Here is a 25,126-nt window from a genome sequence, read left to right as displayed (position 1 = left end):
TCGGATAATTGTCTTCTCAATATTAAAGAATTCTACTGCATTGGTGTGTGTGTGTGTGTGTGTGTGTGTGTGTGTGTGTTCTTTTTCGCCATGTGGAATGATGGATTTTTAAGTTAGGAAACGCCTTAGAAGTCCAAAGCTAGAGATGCAGTTGAGTGTCTCCAGAGCGCACCCCTGATTAAAGTGCTCCTTGCGTCTGAAACCGGATTAACATCCTTGAACCCACCCACTCTGTGGGGTTGACTAATCCTGGGCACCTCGGCTCTTCAGGACATTGAATTTCCTCCCTCTTCACAGAGATGAACCAGATGCTCGTAACCATGCCTTCCCTGCAAGCTGGCAGGATTATTGTGACAATCAAACGTGCTAAAGTGTGAGGGCACCTTGACACTGCAAGGCGGTGTAAGTCATTCCTGCAGCTTTGTTTCTCCATCACACACAGTTGCGAGATGATGTTACACAAAAACAAACTGCGCAGCTCTTGGGCAAAGGATCGCCCCCTTGCTACTGAGAGAAGTGGATTTCCTTACTGCATATCAGGTGTTCGGAAATGTTCCTGTCCAAATGCTGGGAAAGAATGGCGCCTTGGGTCCTCACAGTATTTACTGTAATAGAATTCCCTCCAGTGTTGACATGTCTTGAAAGTGCAGTTTAACATCCCTCAGGTTCCCTATTCATTCCAACTTCCAGGCCAAGTATCTAGATTTATCTTTTCAATAATATACATTGAGATGGTTTGAGCCATGAAATATGTTCATGGTTTTTGGCCTCATTTAGTGTGGGAAGGGACATGGAGATGGCTAGTTTAAATTCTGGCCTCAGAATAGCTCCAGCTCTGGGCCAGGAAATAATAGCTGTGGAAGCCATGTATTAGGCACCCACAGTACGCCAGACCCAATACACAGAATGTAACAGAAACCCCATCTTCCCTCAAAGTTCTGAGACCACTTTTAATGACCTTTCTGCTGTGATTAAAACCTTGTCATCAAGTCCACTAGTGCTGCAGAGGCTGGTTCTGAGCAAAGAAGAAAATGACAGATTTGGAGGACCAACAAACGTCCTAGTTAGAAGCCCGTTAGGTGTATCCACAGAAGTGTGGCCTTGGCCGGAGTCATCCACATCAGAGATGCGGCTGCTGCCGAAGGTGAGATTTTGTCCTTCCGCATCCTAAGAGATTGACTCCCGAGTATTTGCACAGTTGCTATTTTAGAAAGTGGCTCTAAACCTCTCCTAAGCACTTTAGAAAAATAATAAAAGAGAATGTGGCATTCCCATGATTTTCCTCATCCTGTGCTCAGTGCCTCTGAAAATCAAGACATAAAACAATCATTTTTAAATTTTTTGTTGTTAATCCTTGCCCAAGGATATTTCTTCCTCAAAACCCCCTGCCCCCCAACTGACTTTTAGAGAGTGTGGAAGGGAGAGGTAGAGACAGAGATAGAAACATGGATGTGAGAGAGAGACATCGATTGGTTGCCTGCCTCTCCCCATGCACTGGACCCGGGTGGGGATGTATCCTGCAACCTAGGTATGTGCCCCTGATTAGAATAGAAACTGAGACCCTTTGGTCTGCAGGCACATACTCTAATCATTGAGCAATACTGGTCAGGGCAAACGATCACTTTTTAAAAATATATATATTTTATTGATTTTTTACAGAAGAGGGAGGGATAGAGAGTTAGAAACATCAACGAGAGAGACTCATCGATCAGCTGCCACCTGCACATCCCCTACTGGGGATTTACCTGCAACCAACGTACATGCCCTTGACCGCAATCGAACCTGGGACCTTTCAGTCCGCAGGCTCTACGACTAAGCCAAACCGGTTTCGGCCAAACGATCACTTTTTAACTGCACCAACAGAAAAAAGAATCAGGGCATGAGAGAATCAGCAGGGTTCAACATGTTCCCAATAAATACTTTTTTTTTTTTTTCTCTCCAAGTATAACATATAAGCCCTGGCTTCTTGTCCTTAAATCTTAAAGCTGACAGTCAATATTTGCTGTAAAATTTCTCCTTTGTTCATCGTGTTTACGTAAGTGATACAGTTAGGTGGAATGCACACCAGACACACTGCATTTTCTTTCTAATCTCATTTGACCTTGATAGGACTCACAAATCCTCATCAGCTGATGGAGAAATCAGATGCTGCATGCCACTCTCTCCCTCTGGCGAAGGATTTCCTTCTGTTTATGCCCAATCATGCAATTAGATGAAGGGCATGCTGGCCTCCTGGTGAACCAGCTGCCAACAAGAAGGAGGGGAGCGATTTGACAAACAGGCAAAGGGAAATGCAGCAGACGCCACGGGAAATTGTATTAGTTGACGAAGGAGACCTCATAACCACAAATATCATCGGAGCTGCAGGACTGGAATGGGGTCCAGCAGTTTCCAGTGGGAAAATGCCTCGCCCTGTCCCCATTATAATACAAGGACAGGAGTAACACCCCTTGGTCAGCCTGACTCTCTGCCCCACTTTGGACAGGACACTTGCAAAGGGTCATACTCATGGGAGGTGGGCTTCGTCTCTCTGACATTGATCACCCATCACTTATTCTATTTTATGTTTCCCTCCATCTCAGTTTTTCAATCTTTATTTTAAAATATTTTATCTTTGAAGAATAGTAATGCTTTATGCACATCATAAAAATGTACAATACACTGAAAGGTATAAAATGACCCTCCTTAATCCCCTTTCCCCAAAATGTAACCACTATTAACTTTTTTTTTTTTTTATCCTTTCAAGGGGAAAACAAAGTGTCTTTGTACTCCTGAATGTGTGTATGCTTAAGAACAATTTCCTATGCACAATGTCCTGCATTGCTGTTTGTTTTTCATTTGCTAATGGATCTTTGCGCATTGGTCTAGTCCATCCAAGCACCAATATTCCTTGTCTTAATTATTGCAATGTCCTCCTAGCTGCCCTCCCTTACCCCCTACAGTTCATTTCAGAGGGATCCTGCTAAAAGGTAAACAGATCATGTCCCTACTTGCTCAACACTGTCCGGTGCCTTTCTCCTGCACTAAGACCAAGAGCTGAGCTTGCTACCACCACCTGCCTCTTGAAGCCCATCCCCTACTCACCCCTTGCTCATGGTGCTCAGTCATCCTGCTCCTCATATAAGCCAAGCATGGTCCTACCTCTGAGCCTTTGCACTTGCTGTTCCCTCTGTCTAAAGTGTATGCATTTATTTTCTGCCCCTTTATTCTTTGCATAGCTGGCTCTTGCTTACCATTCTGATCTCATTTTAGACTATCTCCTACCCGACCACCTGTTCTAAGCAGCCCCTCTCCACTGTCCTTCACATAGATTTTTTTTTTCATAGATCCTACCACTATCTGAAAATAACTGTATTCAGTTATTAGTTTTCTGTCTCCTTCTACCACACACTCACTGGGATATAAATAAACTTCATGAGTAGGCAGGAATTTTATCTGTCTTATCATCATTATAGTCCCAGTTCCTACACCAGTACTTCTCAAACTCGAATGTGCATCAGAACCATTCTTGGCCCCAACCCCAGAGTGTCTAATTCAGTAGTCTTAGTTGGGGCTGGAAATTTGCATGTCTAACAAGTTCCCAGGTGATGCTGATGGTGCTGGTTCAGGGATCACGCTTTGAGAACCATCTGTCTAGAAAGTGCCTATTAGACACGCAGTGGGTGTTGCATATATATTTATTACACCAAGGCATGAGTCTGAACATAGGATCTGCCACCTTCTTTATAGGGGCATTTCCACTTTGTAGTTCTATTTCCACTTTTATATTTATTTATACTAATTGCACTGTGAGCCTCCTTACATTCTTTGTGATGAGGGGGGGGAGGGGCAGTTTTTTCCAGCTCCATTGTTTTGTCAACGGATGATTAGAAACCTACAGTTTGGTCCATGGGAGCCAGTTAGAGTTGCATCTGGCTCTCCGTCTCAGTAAAATGTCAAACTGAAAGGTGGTGTGACCCTCACCTGACATGTGACAGAGAACTTCACCCGGGAGTCATCGATCAGGCCTCCCCTATAATTGTTTTACAACAGATCTGTTGGCTAGGACTCTGTGTCAGTTGCTGGGAGGTGCTCAGCTGGTCTACATGGAACCCAGGTTATGAAATACAGAGAGCATGGTGGCTTTTTGTAAGTCACAAAAAAACCTGAGACTCTCACAAGGTCTATAACTATAATTATTTCCTTGGGTTTGTTCTCTCTCTCTCTCTCTCTCTCTCTCTCTCTCTCTCTCTCTCTCTCTCACACACACACACACACACACACACACACAGGTGTGTGTGGTTTTTTTTGTTTGTGTGTGTGTGTGTATTTTTGTTTTTTTTTTTACATTTAATTTCAGAAAGTTATAAGATACCCTAAACTCATTTTAAGCCCAAATTTAAAACTCTCAATCTAATCATTAGTTAGTATTTGGTAAAACAACAACAACAACAACACACGCACAAAAAACCCTGCATCCCCCATTTGTTGCTTAAATTCCCGAGGAACTGCAGCTTTAAATATAATAAGACAAACCTTAAAAGAAAACACTAAAGGAAAGCATGAAAGAAACTCATCGTTATCATCGTCGAATGGGGAATGCTTTTGGAAGCATGATTGGAAACACAGAAATGGAAACAGAATAGTGAGACTGAGACCATGAAATTTTAAACGATCTGTACAAAGAAGAAGGAAAAAACTCCTCCTAGATTAGACTGTGGAGAAATCTATGGATCCTATGTTTTCCATCTCTATATTTTCCCCTTGAAGTGTCTGGGTGGCCGATGGCCAATGCAGTGAGTCAAGACAGAAGCTCACGGGGACAGATCTTTCAGTGAAGCCCTATCACTGGGTTCATTATCTCATTAGCCAAGGTTTGGGTTTTCCACAACTTTATTGTGATATAATTCATATAGCATGCAGTTCACCATTTAAAGTATATAACTAAGTGGTCTTGGTATATTCACAAAGTTGTACAGTCCTCACTACTTATTTTAGAAGATTTTTGTCATCCCCAAAAGAAACCCCAGGCACATTAGCAACCATTCCCCGTTTCCCCCTCCAGCCAGACCCAGGAAACCACTAATCTATTTTCTGTCTTAATAGATTTGTCTGTTCTGGCCATTTCAGATCAATTAAATCGTACAGTATGGGTTTCTTTCCCTTAAAAAGCATAATGTCCTTAAGATTCATCTGTGTTGTATCATGTATCCAAATGTACTTCCTTTTTATTGCTGAGTAATATTTCTTTTTTAAAAATATATATTTTATTGATTTTTTTACAGAGAGGAAGAGAGATGGATAGAGAGTCAGAAACATCGACCAGCTACCTCCTGTACACCCTCTACCGGGGATGTACCCACAACCAATGTACATGCCCTTGACTGGAATCGAACCTGGGACCTTTCAGTCCGCAGACCAACGCTCTATCCACTGAGCCAAACCGGTTTCGGCATTGCTGAGTAATATTTCATTGCATGGATATGCCACATTTTATTTATCCACCCAACAGTGACTGGACACTTGGCACCTTTCCTCTGGCTGTCATGCACAGCGCTTCTATGAACATTATGTGCAAGTTTTAGTGTGGAGATGTTTTCATTTCTCTTGGGTTTATCAGTGGTTTTGCTCTTAAAAGATTTATCCAAAGAATTGTTCTTACTTTTGGTTTTCACTTTTTTTCTGTTATAACCCCCAGAGAAGCAAGCAGGCTTGGATCCTAATGACTCAGAGCTCCTCTGTCCCCAGTCCGGGCCCTTCTCTGCTCCTGTGTGATCTGGATATGACTCAGTTTTGTGCACCAGCTCTCACGGGATATTGTGAGGACTCCCGACATCAGACATATAGGATCTGCTCTTGAGAAGAGGCTCACCCACAGGTTAGTATGCAGATACCTCTAGCACCACTGACGCCTGCACCAGCCTTGAGGCCAGTGTCTGGGTGTAGAGGCACTGATAGTATAAAAAACAGTGACCATTTTCTCAAGAGTGTGGCTTTCTTTGAGATCAGAATTTGGTTGCTTTCAGAATCCTGCAGGGTACCTCTGAGGAAGGCCTCCTGCCTGGTCTCCCTGGTCTGGAGGCAAGAGAAAGGTCAGGTCAGGGTCATGCCTAATGATGGGCAGCTGGAGGGGCCCGTGCTCCAGTTACTGTTTCCCAAAGACTAATCTACCCTCATCTAATTAAAAAGCACCTTGCTCTCTATAGAACCCCGAGGCACCTCCTTTTGTGCTGTCACTGTGCTCTTGACCTTGTTGTTGGCTCTGGGGTAGGGTGTGACCCTGCACCATTGGGTACAATCTAATATGGACCCCTTGTAGAGACACTGGGAGCACAGGGGGCAGAAGGGGGATCTAAAATATCTGAGCTTCCTCATGCTTCCTGACCAATCACTTGTGCCTCTTTCTCTTTAAAATCAGGCACCAGAAAGCTCCACTCATAAACACGTAAACGATGAATTTAACAGGAAATGAGATGGCAGGCATGCCTGGGCTCTAACTCCCATGTCACCAATTACTAGCTATTAACAGGCGTCTTCAAACTACGGCCCTCGGGCCACATGCGGCCCGCAGAGGAGTCTGATCCGGCCCGCCAGGTTTTTTGGGCAGTGAGTGCAGCCGAGGTGTTACAGTAGGAATTAGTAGTTCATATAATCCGGCCCTCCAGCTCTCTGAGGGACCGTGATCTGGCCCCCACTTTAAAAAGTTTGAGGACCCCTAGATTCTAGAACAAGTCTGTTCTCTTAGACCCAGTCTTCCCACGCAGTAAATGGGGAAAAAAATAGCAGTAATTGTGCCTCAGGTTCATTATGAGGATTATCTGACACAATGCCTATAGGGACTCCAGCATACCTTCAGAATTCAATGTTTGCTATAATTATTATATTACTTTTAAAATCAGAATTAAGGACCTCAAGAAATCTAGCCATTCTCTCTAAGCTGTTCAGTAAGGCTGGTTTTCTGTTACTCAACTAATTGGTAGCACTTAATCAGGCACCTACTATGTGTAAAACACCACAGAGAAGACTGGGGACGAAATCTGACTTCCCTCCCCAGAAATGTAAAAGTCAAGCTGCAAGAGAAACTTAGGTGCATGAGGTTCTTAAAGAACATGTGCACAGATAATCCTGAGAGTCAGTGCCATCATGCTCAGAGAGGGAAACAGCAGAAAAGGCAGACAGGCCAGATGAGGCCTCAGGGAGGCAGCACCCCTTCCTTTGAAAGGCAAGATGGGTTCACAGCAGCAGAACAGAGGGAGACAGGAGTTGGGAGGGGAGACCTGCGGGAGCACAGGGTGTCCAGTGGGTCTGGACATGGTGACTTGATCTGGGCACTGGGCCAGAGTCATTTCACACTGCCAGGGGGTCTCTAAAAATGCCATGCTATGGGTCCTTCTACTCACCTGTTTTGCAACCTCTGTCACTAATAATTGTGGGCGGGCTATAAGAGAAAAGGAGGAGTTGTGCTGGAAGAACTATGACTCTTGATGGAGACTATGGCGCAGAGCAGCGGAGAGACAGCCTTGGCTGTCCTGCCCCCTTCTCTGGGACCAGCACCTTGGGCAACTATGGGGACCCAGCCCTTCATGGCCTTCAGTCCATGTGGTTTTGGACAGGGATGATTACAGCCCCAGGGAGGGATGGGCACAGGACCCACCAGGGGCAATGAAACGTGCCACTGAGACGGTAGCTAGAACTGCTGTAGGGTGGCTGTGCCAGCAGAGTGTCAGCCTGGAACTTGGCTGCCAGCCATCTCGCCACCATGATAGATAAGTCTTCCTGAGAAGAGAATAGAACACAGGGAAGCAAAGCCAAAAAATAGGGAAAGATGGATTCGAGATGCCACTGTCTGCACACCAAAGCCCTGGGAGTTTCCATTACACAAGGGGGAACGTTTGCTTTTTGTTTTGTCTTCATCCTCCACAGACTAGGTTTCAGACCATTGTTACTAAAAGAATCCTGACTTATTCGGGTAGTTGTCTTGTTCCCACCGGCATTGTGTTGGCCTATCCCTAGCATAGGTATTTGTAGTCCATAGCTGAGGGGCGGTGTGTGACCAGGAATAATGGTACCTGTGTACGAGTGATGGAGACCTTTATACATGTTCCTAAATGTGCACAGGTACATGCATGTCACGTGTTTGGGAGTATGCAGATGTTAGAAGGAGAAACCAAGACTCTGCAAAATATCTTTCTCTGCTTTGTGCTTTGACTCTGCTTGCAAAATAATTCTCCCCGAACCTTTGATTTTGTTCCTCTCATTCTCAAACAAGAAAGCATCCCTTAGATCTGTTAGGTACATTTTGCAGGGCCCTGAGAAGCCAGGAAGAGATGGAGAAGGAGCTGAGGGGAAAGGAAGCTCCCCATATCCCATTTCCGTGTTTTCCCCTTTTGCCCAATTACCAAGAATCAGCTGGCATCCTTTCATCTCCTACTTCACGCAGGGCTTTTAAAAACGAAGCATTAACTCTACTGCAATAGGATTTGTCTAACGATTTCCTGCGAAACGTCTTCGTGGGTCTCAGCAAAGATAATTCACTCGGCAGGAATCGCTTCCTGCTTTCCCCGCTAAGAACTAGACCTACCCCATTCTTTCCGGGAGCCAATGGGCCTCCGAATGCAAGCAGGGAGCACAGGGATATTTACTCCAGCATCCATCACGGACTCAAGCCTGCCGCAGAGACTCAGATCAGGGAGGAGAGGGCGAAGGGGGTGGGGGGGAGAGCATTCATGCAGAGGCAAGCCTGAAGCCAGGCAGAGTCCAGGGCAGTCTGAGCCCCTTGGAGGAATGGATGTACTCACCTCTGTGCTTTGGCTCGGGGAGGCACTTTCTCTCTGGGGCCACGGCAGCTGCAACAGTCTACACAGCGTCCACCCTGTCCTACCAGGACCAGGCCAGGCCGGCCGCTTCAGCAGGAGGGGAGTTTCCAGTCGCCATCAGCAGGGAGTGTCCTTCAACAAAAGGAGGATCCCAGGCTGTTGACCTGCTCGTCTTCTCCCCCCTGCTCCTCTGATGCGAATGGAGCTCAAGGGAGCCCCGAGAGATGGGCTGGGTGCCAACCACACACCACACCCTCCCTGGCACAGGTTGTTTTCCCGGTCTTGGAGCCTGAAGAGGAGGCGGCAGAGGGGTCCCCAAGCCTCCCTCCTGGGGTGCCTGTTGGTGCGGCCAATCCCGGTGCACCCACAGGAAGCCCAAGGACACGCACTTGCGTGTTTATTTCTCCCCCTCCCATGTGATCTTATTTTTGGCCTGGACACGAGAGCTATTTGGGGGCTGGCCAGCTGCCAGGTGAAAGGACAGTTATCTCGTCCAAGTTGTCTCCATGCCTCTCGGAACTAGTCCCTGGTACCTTTCCCCACATAAGGCAGTGGGAGGGGGGGGGGGCGGTTGTCTCCCCCGGAGCCTTACTTTGAATATATCCAAGCAAATTCATCCAAATGACTAACTTTATTTCCACTAGTTTACCCCCACTCTTGGAGTTTTCACAGAGGATAAGTGCAGTGAACAAAGCAATTGCTTTTATGTTGGAGGCTGGTGACACATCATCTAGTCCACATACATAGGGTCGTCACGGACATGCTGTTTTAGACACAGACTCCTTACCAAGATCGGGGTGGGGCCTGGCTCTGGGAGCACAGTATTGAGGAGCTAGGCTCCAACATTGAATCCCTCGACTCTGCAGTTCCTCCTCCAGCTGTTTCTGCTTCTAGCTCAAAGGCTTGTAAAACCAAAGACATTTATTGAATAGCCTGATTCGGATCCTTCTTCAGATTTGAGTGGAAAGTTTGGAGACACTCCTGCCTGGAAAAATGCCCATGGGGTGTCATGCTCTTCGCCATCATCACCTTGACTTCCTGAGATCCTGCTACATGTCCGTCACATGCTGCCCACCTTTCCTGCATTGTGTCCCTCATCCTGACCACAGCCCACGAAGGCTGTCTTGTTCTGATTGACATCAGGAAGGCAGAGGCTGGCTCCAAAGGTGAGCTTCCCTCTGTCTGACTCCAGGGCAGATGCTTTCCGCCCTTGGCTCACTGTCTCCTGAAGCAACACATTATTGAGATGTCACTGTTACTCTCCTTTCATTAGAGGAAAAGCAAAAACCTCACGGTTGACTCAGTCCCATGACTTCAATCCTCAATATTTCCCCCCAAACTCAATTCTCAAAGGGGAGGAAGAGTGAGTGAGGTTTTCATTTGTTTATAGTCCCAGGCTGTAATTCTAGGTACAGAATGGAGAGTCTCTGGCTCCTTCTCCCAGTTTTCTGTGAATAATTCACTGTGCAAACAACACACAGTGGAGAGGACAGGGCTGGGCCGCCCAGTCTGGGCTCCCTACTGCATTCAAAGCCAGTTGCCCTTTCTCTCTGCTAACCTGAGAGTGAGCCTGAATGGAGCCCAACGGCTTATCCAACACTGCCCTCTGCAGGCCACTAGGCTGCTTTACCCCCAGGATGATGGTTTTGAAGACTTTCCAAGGGGTGCACCAAAGATTCGTTTTAGAGATCACTGTCCAGGTTCTCAATTTCTATAGGGACTCTTCCCTCCCACTGGCTTGTCTGCGAATGTGTCTGGGTTCACACCCTTCACAGATCTTGCCAAGTTGCCATTGCATCAAATGTAAAAATCTTCAGGTACAGGCCCCCAAACTAGAAGCTTCCTTTAAATATCTTAATTCAGCTCCCCTTAGTAATTATTTAAGGATTTTTTAAATTTAACAACCTTGTTTCTTCCATCCCTTGAACTTGAGGAACATTTTGTGAAAGCAAATGATAGAAAATATTGGAAAAGATAATAAATTAATAGGTACATATAGAGAATGATGTCATAGTTTAATTTCTAAATGCCAATATTACACTATGCTGGAAGTTATCTTAAATATATATGGACTTAATGATGAACGTTTAACATATCAACTTGAAAATGTTGGTATAGGTAACATTGTTTTTCAAAATTCTTTTAAAAGGGAGCAAAAGTGGGAAAATATTGCTATACCCTAGTGCTGATTAATTATAGGGTGCCATCCATCCGTCCATTCATCCATCCAACACACACCTAATATGTGTCAGGCACTAGATATAAAGATGGTGAACAAAAAAAATGATAGGTAGCATACCAAATTCTAGGAAGTTGAGTGGGGGACACAGAATAATTTAATAATTACTGCAATAAATGTAAGAATTCACTTTGATAAGTACTTCCAAGGAGGAGTGTTTGGTAATTAGAGAATGCATAATGGGGATTTAGAGTGTACAATAGGGTTGACCTAACTCATGGAGGACGTACCAGGTTGCCCCAGAGAAGTGAAATCTGGACCAAGAATAAGATATCCAGAAATCTCTGTGAAAATCCATGAAGAGAGGTCATATTAATATGGGAGGATTGGGTAGAAATGGGATCAAACTTTGTCGGTTGTTTTTAGAAAGGGCCTTTGCCCTTAGACAAATAAAACCCATATTATAAATCAGTGGTTCTCAACCAGGAGCAACGTTTCCTCAGGGGACCCTTGGAAGTTTCTGGAGACATTCTTGTTGCTGTAACTGGGATTGTACCAGTGGCGCCTACTGGGTCAGGGCCAGAATGCTGCTAAACATTCTACAGCATACAAGACAGCCCCACAGAGAAGAATTGTCCAGCCCTAAAAGTCAGTAGAGTTAGGTTGAGAAACCCTGTTACAGATGAGGGCAGGGCAGGCCCAACAAGTGTATACAGTGGATATGGATTCATTTGTTCATTCATTCATTCATTCATTCAACAAATCCTTATTCAGTGCCCGCTGTGTTTAAGATACTATTCTAGGCATAATCCAGCCATATGAGGCACCTCCTAACTAAAATCGTGGCTTCAAATGGCCTGTCTTAGTTGTGTCTCTGTCACCAGCCTAAAATTTACACCATTAGAATAGGAGCAAAACTGGTTTTATTGTCTGTAGAAAGAATACATTAAAATGTATTAGTATCATTTACAAAATGGTCACTGAAATATTGCTTATACTAGTGAAAATAGCCTAAATGTCTGTTAACAGGGAATGGTTACTTAATTATGGTACAGCTACACAATGACATACTAAACAGCCAATAAAAAGGAAAGAGGCAAATCTTTTTGAGATGCTGATGAAAATAACCACGAAGTACTATTAACTGGAAAAATTTCAGAATAACATATATAATTTAATTGATCTGATCTATGTTTGTAAAACTGGCTTATGTGTGTGTTTGCATGTATAATACATGCATGCAGTTCCTGAAGAAATTCTCACCAAATTCTTAAGAACAGCTTCCTCTAGGGGGCAGAAGAAAACCCTATAACATGTTCATTAAGAATAGCTTTCTACCCAACTTCTTCCTTTCACCTGATTAGATTCTTCCCAGCTCATCCTCTCCATTACTACCAATATTCATCCATCACCACTTTTAGAAATCCTTGAACTTGCCAAAACCGGTTTGGCTCAGTGGATAGAGCATCGGCCTGTGGACTGAAAGGTCCCAGGTTCGATTCTGGTCAAGGGCATGTACATTGGTTGCGGGCACATCCCCGGTAGGGGATGTGCAAGAGGCAGCTGATCGATTATTCTCTCATAGATGTTTCTAACTCTCTGACCTCTCTCTTCCTCTCTGTAAAAAATCAATAAAATATATATATTAAAAAAAAAGAAAGAAATCCTTGAGCTTTCAGCACAATATTGATGTCTTATTATTAAGTCCAAACTTGCCTCTAGCCAGTCTTCACAGGCTTTTCGTGGGAGCTGCTCTCACTCCCCCAGTCCAATTTCCACCTCACCTCCCTGAAGCATAAGCCACAGTGAACTCACCAGAACTCTTCACTCTTTCACAGGGTCACCTCTGTGGCTGGAAAAAAGCCCTTCTCCTTTTGTACCAATATAGACAGGGTTATACTGTGGTTATAAATAATCCCCAAATGACAGTGAGTTAAAATAACAAAGGTTTATCGCTCACTCATTGACATTAACATGTCCATTGACAGGCTGGCTGGCAAGCTCTGCTCCATGTCATTCTCAATCAAGGACCCAGACTGAGGGAAAGGGGAGATATGTTTACTAACACACCAGCACCTGGAGGTTACCTGTACTCACATTTCATTGGCCAAAATAAGTTTGATGGCCACACCTAGCATTCATTGGGGTGGAGAATTTCAATCCTCTTGTTTGATTGGAAAGTGGGGAGTGATAAATATTTGGAAGAAGGTGAATTCTGTGATTGTTGGGTGCAATATTCTATATATGTCCAGGAGGTCAAGTTTGCTAATCTTGTTCTCATAATCTACATCCTTATTCAGTTGTCTGGCCACTTCTGCTTATGGTTTTTGTAGATCTTAGCTTCAGATTTCTAAAGCAGCCTTATAAGGTATGTACAATTGAACTTTTTATCATTATGTATCTCTTGTTAACTGCAGTAATGCTTTTTGCCTTAAAATCTACTTTGATATTAAGATGTACTATTAATATATTTCCCACCATTTATTTACTTCCAACATTTTTAAAACTGTAGATGTTTCTTATAAAAGAGTATATAGATTCTTTTACTCAGTTCAACTTTTTGACTTTTAATTGAAGTATTTTGTTAACTTACATTTAATGTAATTACTGATATATTTGGATTTAAATCTACCAACTTATTAAATGTTTTCATTTATCTCTCATGCCCTGTGTTCTTTTTGTTCTACTTTCCTGCCTACTTTTGGAATAGCTGGATATTCTAGTTTCCCCTCTATAATCTTAGAAGTTGTATCTTTTTTTTTTTCTATTCTTTTAAAGGTTATCCTAGATATCAAAATATGTACCTTTTTAAAAAATATATATATATATATTTTATTGATTTTGTACAGAGAGGGAGAGAGATAGAGAGTTATTATAGAAACATCGATGAGAGAGAGTCATCAATCAGCTGCCTCTTGCACACCCCCCACTGGGGATATGCCCGCAACCAAGGTACATGCCCCTGACCGGAATCGAATCCGGGACCCTTCAGTCCCCAAGCCGACGCTCTATCCATTGAGCCAAACCGGTTTTGGCTGTACCTTTGATTTATCAAAATTTAATGCCAATTGGTATATTTATCTTCTTTTGTAGTAATACAAGGACCTTAGAACATTTTAATTTCATGTATCCCCCCCGCTTCTGACTTATATGTACTTGTGTATATTTATATACTTTTTAACCCTGGGTGGACATGGTTATGTTGTTTTTTTACAGGCTAATGCTTTTGAATTAACCAACTTTTGCATTGCTCTTCCTTTCTTCCTGAATCTATACCCTATCATCTTAAATAATTTTCCTTCTGCTTAAAGAACACCCTGTAGTATTTATTTCTGGAAAACAATCCTGAACAGCCCTAACCGGTTTGGCTCAGTGGCTAGAGAATCAGCCTGTGGACTGAAAGGTCCCAGGTTGGATTACAGTCAAGGGCATGTACCTTGGTTGGGGACTCATCCCCAGTAGGAGGTGTGCAGGAGGCAGCTGATCAATGTTTAGTTTCTTAGTGGTCCTTCCAGAACCAGTAAATGTACTAAAGGGAAAAGAATCCCCAGTTGTTGGACTCACCTCCCTGAATGCCCATCTTTTCCCAGGTCTTGGTTTGGCAAGTTTTTCATTATATTTTTAACTTCTTGAGGCCTTCAAGCTGATTTTCATTCCCCCGCGCCCCCCCCCCCCAGCTTTTCTTACTGTCCTCAGCAGGAGAGCAAGCCCTAATTATCTTACCTGCCATTACCAGATGGCAGGAAATACAAATGCAGGAAGGCCAGATGTATGTGCAAGTGGACACCTTATGTGGGTGGTGGGTACGGGGTTAACCAGAGAGCACGAGCCTATTTTTGCCTTAAAAGAATGAGAGTCTTACGTTGCCAGATTTTTCAAATTTTTTTAGGAGAAGTAGAAAATTCAGGCTTTTAAAATGTGAAATCCCAATTTTCAGTGGTGCCTTTTGAAAAAAAATTTCTCTCAATAAACCAAATAAGATCTATCTGCTGTCCCCAACCTTTCAGACCTCACGGACCACAGTGGTCCGCAGAACACCAGTTGGCGACCGCTGCTAAACCCGGCCCTCGGATACCAGCTTGAAATATCTGGCTACAGTCTGTGTTGGTGGGAGAAGAGGGTGAAGGTTGGTTCTCCGTCATCATGAACTTTAGCCTTCAGTAGTTTGGATGAGAGAGTAAATCCAGTCCCTCAGACAAAAAATATTATAGCACTGAAACCAATTTATGTTTTTACTGAAATTTCCAAGATGCCAAGGGGAAGGGTGGATTCCATTCATAGCACCAGCAGCATTTCTGAAAAAATCTCCCATATCCTCCTCGTGATAGCTCAGCGGCTACTCCTATCCCCTTTAATTTATCTCTTGAATTCCCTGAAGTTCAACCCATCCCTGGCTCTGTCACCTTCTGATCTATTTTGCTTTAGTAGATAATGTCCTACCTTTTTTTTTTTTTTTTTTTTTTTTTGCACCCACCAAGCCATCCCACCCACGGCACTGCACAATTCAGAATCCCTTCCCACGTTTTCCTACGTTCTGCACAGGAAAAGCTTCAGAAGTTAGCTGGCCAAGACGAAATCCTCCTTCACAGGAAGTGGGGGGTGGGAGGAACAATGCTGTAAAGACTCTGAAATATGTATTTTTTCCTGTCTCCTCAGCTCTGCCATCTGGGATGGGGCAAAGCCAGGACCGGATGAGTCGTCATTTGCAAAGGAGGCAGAGCCCATTTCTGGATGCTTTGGCACCAACGTGAGTTCTCAGATGGCTGAGGCTTACACTCTGTTGAAAGGACAGGGACCCCTGCCTAAACCACCACCCCTCCCACAAATGGGGGGTGAGGAGCCAGAAAGAAGAGAAATCAAATGTGAACTTTTCCTGACTTGTCTAAAAAAAAAAACAAAAACAACCACCAAGTAAGCAAAGCATGTCACAGAATAGAAAGCATTTGATAAAAATAGCATCTGTTAAGCTTGGGACTCAAGCTGGATGTTCTTCCTTGAGTATTTCCACACTAGTATCACAGTTATGTCTCCCTCATTAATGATAGAGCTTTAAAATGCTGCGTTTCTCCAACCAAAATACATTTCTTTTCCAAGGTCTGATGGAAGAAGTGTCAGCACAAGGCTGAGAGTGCCCTCCACCCCAGCCCTGCTGGTGGTGGGTGTGGCTTCACCATCCTCACCTGCCCTTGACTTTGAGACAAGGTTTGGGCCCCTCTTACACCAGCTTGTGAAAAGAGAAACTGGGAGAAGGTTTTCTAAACAAGCCAGTGCTGCTGAGTCATGGGGCCTAATTAGTAATAAGTTTGAAATCTTATTGCTCTGTGGAGAGGGAGCTCTAGTCCAGCAACCCTTAGGCAAAGCGTAAAGTAGGCAGAGGCTGCCGTCTCCCCTCCTTCCTCAAGCAGCTTCCAAAGCATCTGGGGGGGGCGGGGGGGGGGAGGATTTCCTTCCTTTACCTTCTTCTCCTGCTACTGAGAAGCCAGCAGGGGGTCCCCTTTAGGTTAAGATGGGAGCCTAGGACCTGGCCTTTCTCAAAGCACAGCCTAGAGCCCAGGGGATTACTGTCCTCAGGACTGTCGTCTCTATCGCCCACTCTTCCAGATCCCAGCTCCTCGATTCCCTGCTCTCAGTTGAGCTTCCTTTACAGACAAGCAAAGCTGAGCCAAACTAATCCTAGATGAGAACAAGTGACCAAGTGGTCCCTTTTAAATGGCGTAGGTTCTTTTTCTTTTTTTTTTTTTTAATTGTTTTTCTTTAAATCGTGGTAAGATACACACAACATAAAATTTACCATTGTAGCCATTTTAAGTATAGAGTTCAATGGCATTAGGTACATTCACACGGTGCAACCGTCATCACCCTCCATCCACAGAACTCTTTCATTTTGCAAAACTGAGACTCTGTGCCCATTAGACAATAACTCCTCCTCTCAGCCCACACCTCCCCTCAGCCCTTGGCAACCACCATTCTACTTTCTGTCTCTCAGTTTGACTGCTCCAGCTACCCCATGTGGGTAGAATCAGACACTATTTGTATTTTTGTGTCTGGCTTATTTCACTTAGCACAATGTCCTCGCGGTCCGTCCATGTTGTAGCAGGTGTCAGAACTCCCTTCCTTTTTAAGGCTGAATAACATGCCATTGCATGGCCATGTTGCTTTCTATGCTTCCGCTCATCCAGCAGCGCACACTGGGGCGCTTCACCTTTTGGCCATTGTGAATATGCTGCTACGAGCACAGCAGCTCTTTTCAACGGCTTTGACCTGTTTGTATTTAACAGAGTGTTTCAGGAAGGTAATCTATATGATGTGTGATTCCAGGGGCCTGAAGCAGGCTGGTGGGAGCTGTATTAGGTGGAAACAGACTTAGTGTCCCTCGTATCAAACCACACCACAATGCATATAGGGCTGCCCCACGATATGTGTTCTGGAATCATGTGTTTTGTATTTCCTCAATGAAAAAGGGTACAAAGTTATGCTTAGTAGGGAGAAAATGTTTCTGACTATAAACACATGGCTGTGGGAACTCTGACAGCAAGAGGTGATAGAGTGAAGCAGGTATAAGGCATTAGCATTAAACCTGGAAAACATGTTCCCCCCACATGGGCTTCAAATGCCTTCCTGTCCTGACTCTTTAGGGCCCTTGCTGATTCCATCTAACCCTTCCCCAAGCTCTCCTGTGTCTTCCACTGTCTCAGCTTTCCCTCCATCAGAACAACAATGCGAAGCAAAATCATAGCCCGTCCCTGATCCCTGGCTGGCTCTCATTCCCACCTTCTCTCCCTTTCCTCTCCTGGAGGCTTGTCTTTACTCTCCGATTCTACACCCCCCTCCCACTCTGGCTTCTGCCCTCAGTTGACCTGGTCTGGGTTCTACTGTGACCTTGCTGGTTTGCTGGTGGGGGCTCCTGGTAGACATGAGTTCAGCCCCTGTTCAAGGCAAGAGCCTGGCATCCTAAGAGTGGAGACAGCTTGCTTCAGAGGCAGCTCCTAGAATACCAAGGATACATAAATATTTCTTCCTCATTAAAAGAAAGCATATGGTATTATCCTGGGGAAGGTGTATAATTTATGAAACCACATCCTTGAAAACATGTGCAAATTATCTTTCAGATAGTGGAGCAGAGAGATTAGGAGATCAACTCTATTACCAGACCTCGATGCCATTCCCAGCTCTGCCGGTTGCTAGCTGGAAGACCTTGGGCATCTTAACGTAAACTCTCTGTTCTGCCTCACCTCATCTTGCCTTTAAAACGGGCAGGTATAACAGCACCTACCTTATAGGACTGTTTGAAGAAACGAGTAAGATAACCTGTGCCAAGTGCTGAGCATGTGAATAGCTAAGAAGCAGTTTATAAGGAGTAGCTCTCATTTCTACTTTTCATTGGTGTAAGTTGACCTTAGTATCTAAGTCTTCCTTGATTTCCATACCAATAAAACTTCAATGAGCAAATGTGGTAAGATGAAGGGATTTATTGAAAATTCTCTAGAGATCATTGGTTTCCTAATCAGAAACGCATCATAGGGGCAGCATGAGGAGCTACAAGGAGAAAATGGCATGGGGGTAAAGAAAAGGCAGAATCCTGGAACGAGGATGAGCATTTGTACATGTTGGAGGTAAACCGAAAGACACAGAGAGGATTAGATGTTTGTCTCAGTGGTGAGCCTCAGATGGGATGAGTGATCTCTGCTGGGCAAGGACATACACAGACTCTGGGAAGATAGCCCCAGGGAAATCTCTCGGAACTAAAATGAAATGATAGTCCACAGTCTGGCCACCAGAGGAGATGTCTGCTGTTTGATGAATCTGATAAAACTGTCGACCTCATTTTAAAATAAGCAGAACTATCCCAAGAACAGGCTGCAGAGGAGACGAGTAGGTATGTGGGTCTGATAAAAGGGCTGACATGTGGGCAGAAAGGGGAGGACACTGCCGTAGAGTTGGCACCTGCTGTTCCCACTCTAAAGGCAGCTGGGCAGAGGCAGAGTCTCGGCCTGCGCTATCCAGAGGGGAGCCCGGAGCGTGTGTGGCTCTGGAGCACCTGAAACGTGGCTACTGGAGCCTGAGATATGCTGTAAGTGTAAAATACAGATTTCAAAGACTGAGCGCAAAAAAAAAAAAAAAGTAAATTATATCAGCAATTTTTAAAAAAACCTCTTTCTACAGGAGGATGCCAGGTGCTAGAGACATTCTGCATATTGAGCTGGGTGTTGGCAACAGATGTGTTTATATTGATAAAGAACCATAAGCTTTACACTTCAGATCTGGGTACTTTACAAGAAGTAAACATCAATTAGAAATGCAAAATATTTTTTTCCCACAAAGCAACCTTCAGACCCAGGTGGTTTCCTCTGATTTCTACCAGATATTTCAGAACTCACGCCAGCCTCCCACACCGTCTTCCAGAACACACCCCGCTGCTCTCCCTGGATCAGGAGAACCTTGATGCCACCCCATAGCAGATACGACAGGAAAGGGAAACCACAGGTCAACCCCTTAAATGTCACCATCTGAAACCAAACGTGAGCAGCCTACATCCAGAGGTTTTAGAAGGGAGAGAAGCTTGGGTTTCATGGCAGGATTTCTGTGGGTTGATGTGCCACCAGAAGAGGCAGGGGAAGGGACAGTGTCATCGGGTAGGTGGGATACTAGTACACATCTGGTGACAGAGGTTAGAGGGTCTGGGTGACAGCGAGGGTTCTGGGCGGGGGTCACAGTCTGTGGGTAAGGGGAGGTCCCTCTATGAGGACATGCATCTCTGTCCCCTGCCGCTACAAGGTCTGGGAGGGATGAGGAGTTTGTAGACACCGGCATGTAGTGAGGGAGGAAGGAGAAGGGAAGGTGCCCGTTTAGAGCTAGTGCAGCCGCCGCCTGCTCTCAGCCAGGCCTTCGCCCAGGCTGCTCAGGCAGGTTCCGCAGACCGTGGAGCACACCAGCCTCATCCATCAAACACCAAAGCACCAGCCCAGCAGCTTGCCTTCCACCTGAATTAGCACTAACTGCTCGCCAGGGCTTGTCACTGAAGGTCAAGCTAATCCATTAGAGAGCTGCCATGTGGACAGCTGGTATATCAGCGATTTTTAAAATACTGATTATTTGTTAAAATGATAACAGTTTGAATATAAATGTTGGGTAAAATACTAAAATGTAAGTTCTTTTCTATTTTTTGCTTTTTTTTTTTTATAATGTAACTGCTAGATAATGTAAAATTACACACATGGCTCCTATTGGTGGCTTGCTTTATATTTTTGTTGGACTGCACAGGTCCAGACAGTCCTGCAATCCTCTTGCCCCACCCAGATCCAACAGGTTTTAACCATGACTGTGGACAAGTGATTTCACCTGTCAAAGTCTCCGTTTCCTCATCAGCAAAAGAGTGATTGTGAGAATGAAAGTAATTAAAAAGCATTAATAGGGTACCTGGCATGTAGTAAGTTTTGAACAAACCTAAATGAGTTTTCCTGTTATTATTTAAACCCAGTGAGCCAGGAGATTACCGTATGGCAGTAGCATGATATACTTAAGGCGATGCTCAAGGAAGCCTTCAGCCCACTCAACGTGAGAGGGAAGTCTGCCCATCTTTAAGAGCAGCGGTTCTTGGCCGGGGGCAGTTTTGTTTTCCAGGGCCATCTGGTGATTTCTGAGACATGTTTGCTTGTCCAAACCTGGGGGGAGACATTTGCTACTGGCACGTAGTGGGCAGAGGCCAGAGACGCTGTTGAACATCCTATAGCGTACAGGTGCCTGCACTGGCCTACATGTGCTATTTGAAGTGGAGCACCTCAGTAGCAGCATCAGCATCACCCAGGACATTGTTAGAAAAGCAAATTCTCAGGCCCCACCCCAGTCCTGCTGAATCAGAGCCTCTAAGGGTGGAGCTCAGAAATCTGTGGTTTATCAAGCCTCCAGATAATTCTGAGGCACTCAAGTTAGAGAGGCCTGCTTAGCTGGCTGTTTCCTAGCTATCGATACAAACTCCTGCACATTCCAAGTCCGAGCAGTAGGTGGCAGCAAACCGTATGACATTACTGTAACACCCGCCAGAAGCTGAGAAGTTGTATCGATAGGTTTGCTCCAAATCTATGGGCAACAAAATTGGGTGTGAGGGTGCTTTTGTACTAGAGCGCAGTTAATGCCAGCTTTCTAATGTCAGGATGGTGGTGGTGGGCGGGGGGGAGATATGGTTTGAAGTCATTCAAGGTTTCTTCTTGTCACCTGAGGGTTTTGAAATTGCTCAGTTGTAGCTTGTTACAAAGATGTAGTCTCCAACAGGGGATTTACTGAATAATTCAGCTTGGATTATTTTTCTAAAAGATGTCTCACCCTATAAAGTCCAGTTCCCCAACGCATGAGAATAAATCATGTCTGCTGTCCCTAGGCACCTTTGACCTGAATGGCCCCTTGGCCCCTTGCCTGCATGTGGACCAAACCTGGTGAATGATGACATCTCAAGTTTCCTTGGATCTTCTGTCAGGCGGATACAATTAAATTACTTCTGCAAACCTTGCTAACGGTAAGCAAGTGTATTACAGTTCAGGTAATTTTGCATTCTAACCACAAGGGGGCATTCTCCATTACATCTTGGGCATCTATGGTCCAGTAAAGCACTGAAAGATGAGTGATAGCCAAGGGTGGCTTGGAGGAGATTGTTACTCTCCCCTCCCCCCATTTAAAGTGGCTGAGTGATGTGGCTTTGCAGTTAGACCTCAGCCTTGGACTCTAGAATGGGGGTTCTGAAAGTGTGACCCCCATTCATCACCCGCAGCAACTCCTGGGAAGTTGTTAGAAAAGCAAGTTCTTGGACCTGTCTGTCCCAGACCAGCTGCATCAGGACCTCTGGGGTGGATCCCAGTGACCCCTAGTTTAACAAGTGTCACCTCCTTGCCCTCCTCTTTGGGTGACGGTGACACAAGCTCAAGCTTGAGAACCACTGCTGTTTGGTCTAGCAGTGTTTCCCAAAGTGTGGTACGCATACCCCCAGGGGTACGGGAAGAGTTTGGTGGGGGTATGCGTTGCATCGGAGTTTGGTGGGGATATGCACTGCACCGTGCTTAGCTGCGCCTAATTCTACATTCTCATGAGTACGAGGGGTACTCAGCGTTACGAAAATTATAGAAGGGGTACACATATGTCAAAAGTTTGGGAAACACTGGTCTAGAGCATTTTCCTGGTCAATGGCCCAGGACCGTGTTTGGCAAACCGCGGCTCTTTGGACCCTTGAGTGTGGCTCTTCCACAAAATACCATGGCCTGGGTGAGTCTATTTTGAAGAAGTAGTGTTAGAAGAAGTTTAAGTTTAAAAAAAATTTGGCTCTCAAAAAAATTTCAATCCTTGTACTGTTTGAAATAATGAGTTTGCCGACCACTGGTCCAGGACACAAAACCACACTGCTATCTAATCTCATCACACTTCTGCCAAGAGGTGAAATCTAAGAGCCCACATTCTTAATGCCCAACATCTTATTCAGGTCACTTACCTGAGAACACCTGAGGACACTGAGGTCAGTCACTCTGCATGACCCTGTGCAGTCCCTGAGCCCTGAGCGACAGAGAGGAGCGCTCAGTAAGGTGTCAGCCCTCTTGAGTCTCCAATCTCCTGCAGAAGGAGGCATTGCCCCAGGGGGACAAAGACCAAGAGGCCTGAATGATATGGTTCTGACTGCAGTGGAAGCATACAGGCTGCAACTTCCCCTTCCTGTCCTTGCTCTTCCCGTCTCTCACCCAACTGCTCCAGGCCCTCCCTGCCTCCCTTCCGCTCAGCAACCGACCCTAGTTGCCCCTAGTTTCCTCATCCTTTCCCCTAACCTCCCATCTCTTATCCCATCCCCCCACTACCTCATTCACAAAAGTCTAGTGATAGATCCAGCAAAAGCAAGGATGCCAAACAGCAGGGGGGAAAGGCAGAACTGAGTGGGAAAGGACAGATTTCTGTTCAGGGGAAAGACTGAGAACACTCCACCACACTTGAGTAATTGTTGCTCCTGTCCCCGGTGCTGTGCTAGTCTGAGGAGGGAGCAGTCTGTTGGGGGTGGGAGGTGTAATGGGTAGTCATGGGAAGGGAGGCTGGATGGATCCCCAGACTGAGGAGGTGACAATTAAAGTTTGAGTTTGATGATAGAAGTACTAGGGAGATACAGTAGGTTTTTGAGCAGAGAATATAAGAATACATTATACCAGTATTGTAAAGGCATTTTCTATGGCAGGGGTCACACACTCAAACTCCTACTAGTGAGAAGCAGACCAGTTAGGAAGCAGTCGTGTGGAGTGGCTGCAGTGAGTTGGAGAGCGTGTGTCCCCTTTAAAGTGGGTAGTTACCTCGGAAATTCAGACAGTTGTTATCATGGAGAAATAGAAGCCCAGAGCTGCCAAATCTTCCAGTTTCTCGAGAGAAGTCGGAACTCTGGGGTTCTTTCTTTTTAATTTGAAGTTTCTTCATTTTTATTTATAGCAGCTAATTTAAAATTTTTAAACATGGGCCTCGGGTTGATCACTTCTGACCTGCATTTTTTACATGACCAGGGGGTTGGTACCACACTCTCAAAACACTATTACTATGGTTTCTTCTTAGTTTGTTTCTCACTCTTCTCTATCAAATCCATTTATTATGAACAGAAAATAAATATAACATTTACTGAACATTAACACTGTTTTAAACACTTCACATGGAGGATGCACACTACCCTGTAAGTTAGTTACTTGCATGCTGGAGATAACAGAACTAAGGCTCAAGATCACAGTTATTAATAAGGGGGAGCCAGGACTCAAGCCCAGGTGGGCAGATTCCTGAGCCATGCATTTAACCTACATGTTATTTCCATTCCTATGTAATTCAGTTACCACATTTCAGTCATGCTTTCCCTCTTCTAAGCATGAGTGATATTCATGAGGTTGCATTTACCTTCTTGTGTTAAAATAACAGATTTGCTTCTTTTTTATTTATTTTTATTTTTTTACTGCCCATGCCTTGGTATATGAGGCTTGTGAGTTTGTTCCAGTCAGTTTGGCAAACCTTTATTGAGTACCCACAATATGCCATGCACTGTGCTGGGCACCAGAGGCCCTGCTTCATGAGACTGTCTTAATAGGGGATGCTGACAAAGAGAAATGCAAAATGTCAACCTATGATGGGATATCATGTTGGGATGAAGGGCATCGTCAGTGCAGTGAGATCCTACAGTGAAGACGTGACTGTGGGAGCAATGTCATGGGGCCTAAGTGTCAAAGGTCTGTGAGGAACCTCAAGCTTCAAGAGGCTGACCACTGGAGGAACCAGAGGGTATAAGGAAGAGCAGGAGAGTGGTGACCATACAGGAGCCAGGGGACAGCAGGGATGATTCTACCTTCGAGGATGAATACATAGGAAGAAGGGCCAGTGCCCGAGGAGGCAGGGTTGATAGGCTGAGGGGTGGACCCCATGGAGAGAATAAAGGTCTGTGTGTAGAGAGTAGATGAGATTAATCAATTGAAAGGCAGAAAGAGGGCAGTGCCTCCGCTCATCCTGGCACATGGACAGGATGGACCACCTGGCAGGCTGTGCCACCTCTCATTGACTCTAGGCAGGCTGCTTTGCCTCTTTGATCCTCGGTTTCCTCATGTGGAAGACAGAGTCTATCACTCATGCCATTTGGTGAGTATTGCAAAAGGAATCTGGCCCAGGGCAATCACTCAGACAATGTGAGTTAGTATTGCAGGCATTTGGTAAATGTTTGTTGAATGAATGAATGAATGAATGAATGAGAGCAATGGTGTAAGCCAGGCATCTTCAAACTACGGCCCGCGGGCCACATGCAGCCCGCAGAGGAGTCTGATCCGGCCCGCCAGGTTTTTTGGGCAGTGAGCGCAGCTGAGGTGTTACAGTAGGAATTAGTAGTTCATATAGTCCGGCCCTCCAGCTCTCTGAGGGACCGTGATCTGGCCCCCACTTTAAAAAGTTTGAGGACCCCATTCCCAGTGATACCCACTGGAGATGAGCAATCAGGGCAAGAGCTTAAGTTTGAGACTGGCCCATGATTCCACTTGTCTCTTGAGGACTGGGGAATAAGGGTCCCATTGGTTTGAATGGACTTCAGCTGTATCATAAATTCCAAACGAATCCATCCGGTCCTCCTGAGAAGCAGCCAGCCCGACAGGCAAGTCTGATCAAAGATCCTGCTGTT

At 45.1% G+C, this 25,126-nt stretch overlaps 1 protein-coding gene and 1 long non-coding RNA gene across 9 annotated transcripts in view; one reads left to right on the top strand and one right to left on the bottom strand.

The window, feature by feature from the left end:
- The window catches only part of FGF1 (fibroblast growth factor 1), an 88,363-nt gene extending 79,183 nt beyond the window's left edge, over positions 1–9,180 (bottom strand). For 2 of the 4 annotated variants that reach the window (XM_045577015.1, XM_036423933.2), the window contains exon 1: positions 8,778–9,171. The gene's annotated coding sequence lies outside the window, so the exon portion shown is untranslated. Of the gene's footprint in view, positions 1–8,777 lie in introns of all 4 variants that reach the window. The other 2 variants (XM_045577018.1, XM_045577014.1) reach the window with 2 other exon arrangements.
- LOC123651809 overlaps positions 1–25,126 on the top strand; it is a 39,599-nt gene that overhangs the window by 731 nt on the left and 13,742 nt on the right. For 2 of the 5 annotated variants that reach the window (XR_006740749.1, XR_006740750.1), the window contains exons 2-4: positions 298–402; positions 5,683–5,857; positions 15,631–15,721. This is a non-coding gene — a long non-coding RNA (uncharacterized LOC123651809). Of the gene's footprint in view, positions 1–297; positions 403–5,682; positions 5,858–9,749; positions 9,962–15,630; positions 15,722–21,349; positions 21,485–22,438; positions 24,697–25,126 lie in introns of those variants that run through there. The other 3 variants (XR_006740746.1, XR_006740747.1, XR_006740748.1) reach the window with 3 other exon arrangements.

The sequence above is a fragment of the Pipistrellus kuhlii genome, unplaced genomic scaffold (genome assembly GCF_014108245.1).
Source record: "Pipistrellus kuhlii isolate mPipKuh1 unplaced genomic scaffold, mPipKuh1.p scaffold_m20_p_8, whole genome shotgun sequence".
NCBI lineage: Eukaryota > Metazoa > Chordata > Mammalia > Chiroptera > Vespertilionidae > Pipistrellus > Pipistrellus kuhlii.
Note: the sequence above shows the minus strand (reverse complement) of the source record. Positions and strands in the feature narration are given on the sequence as shown.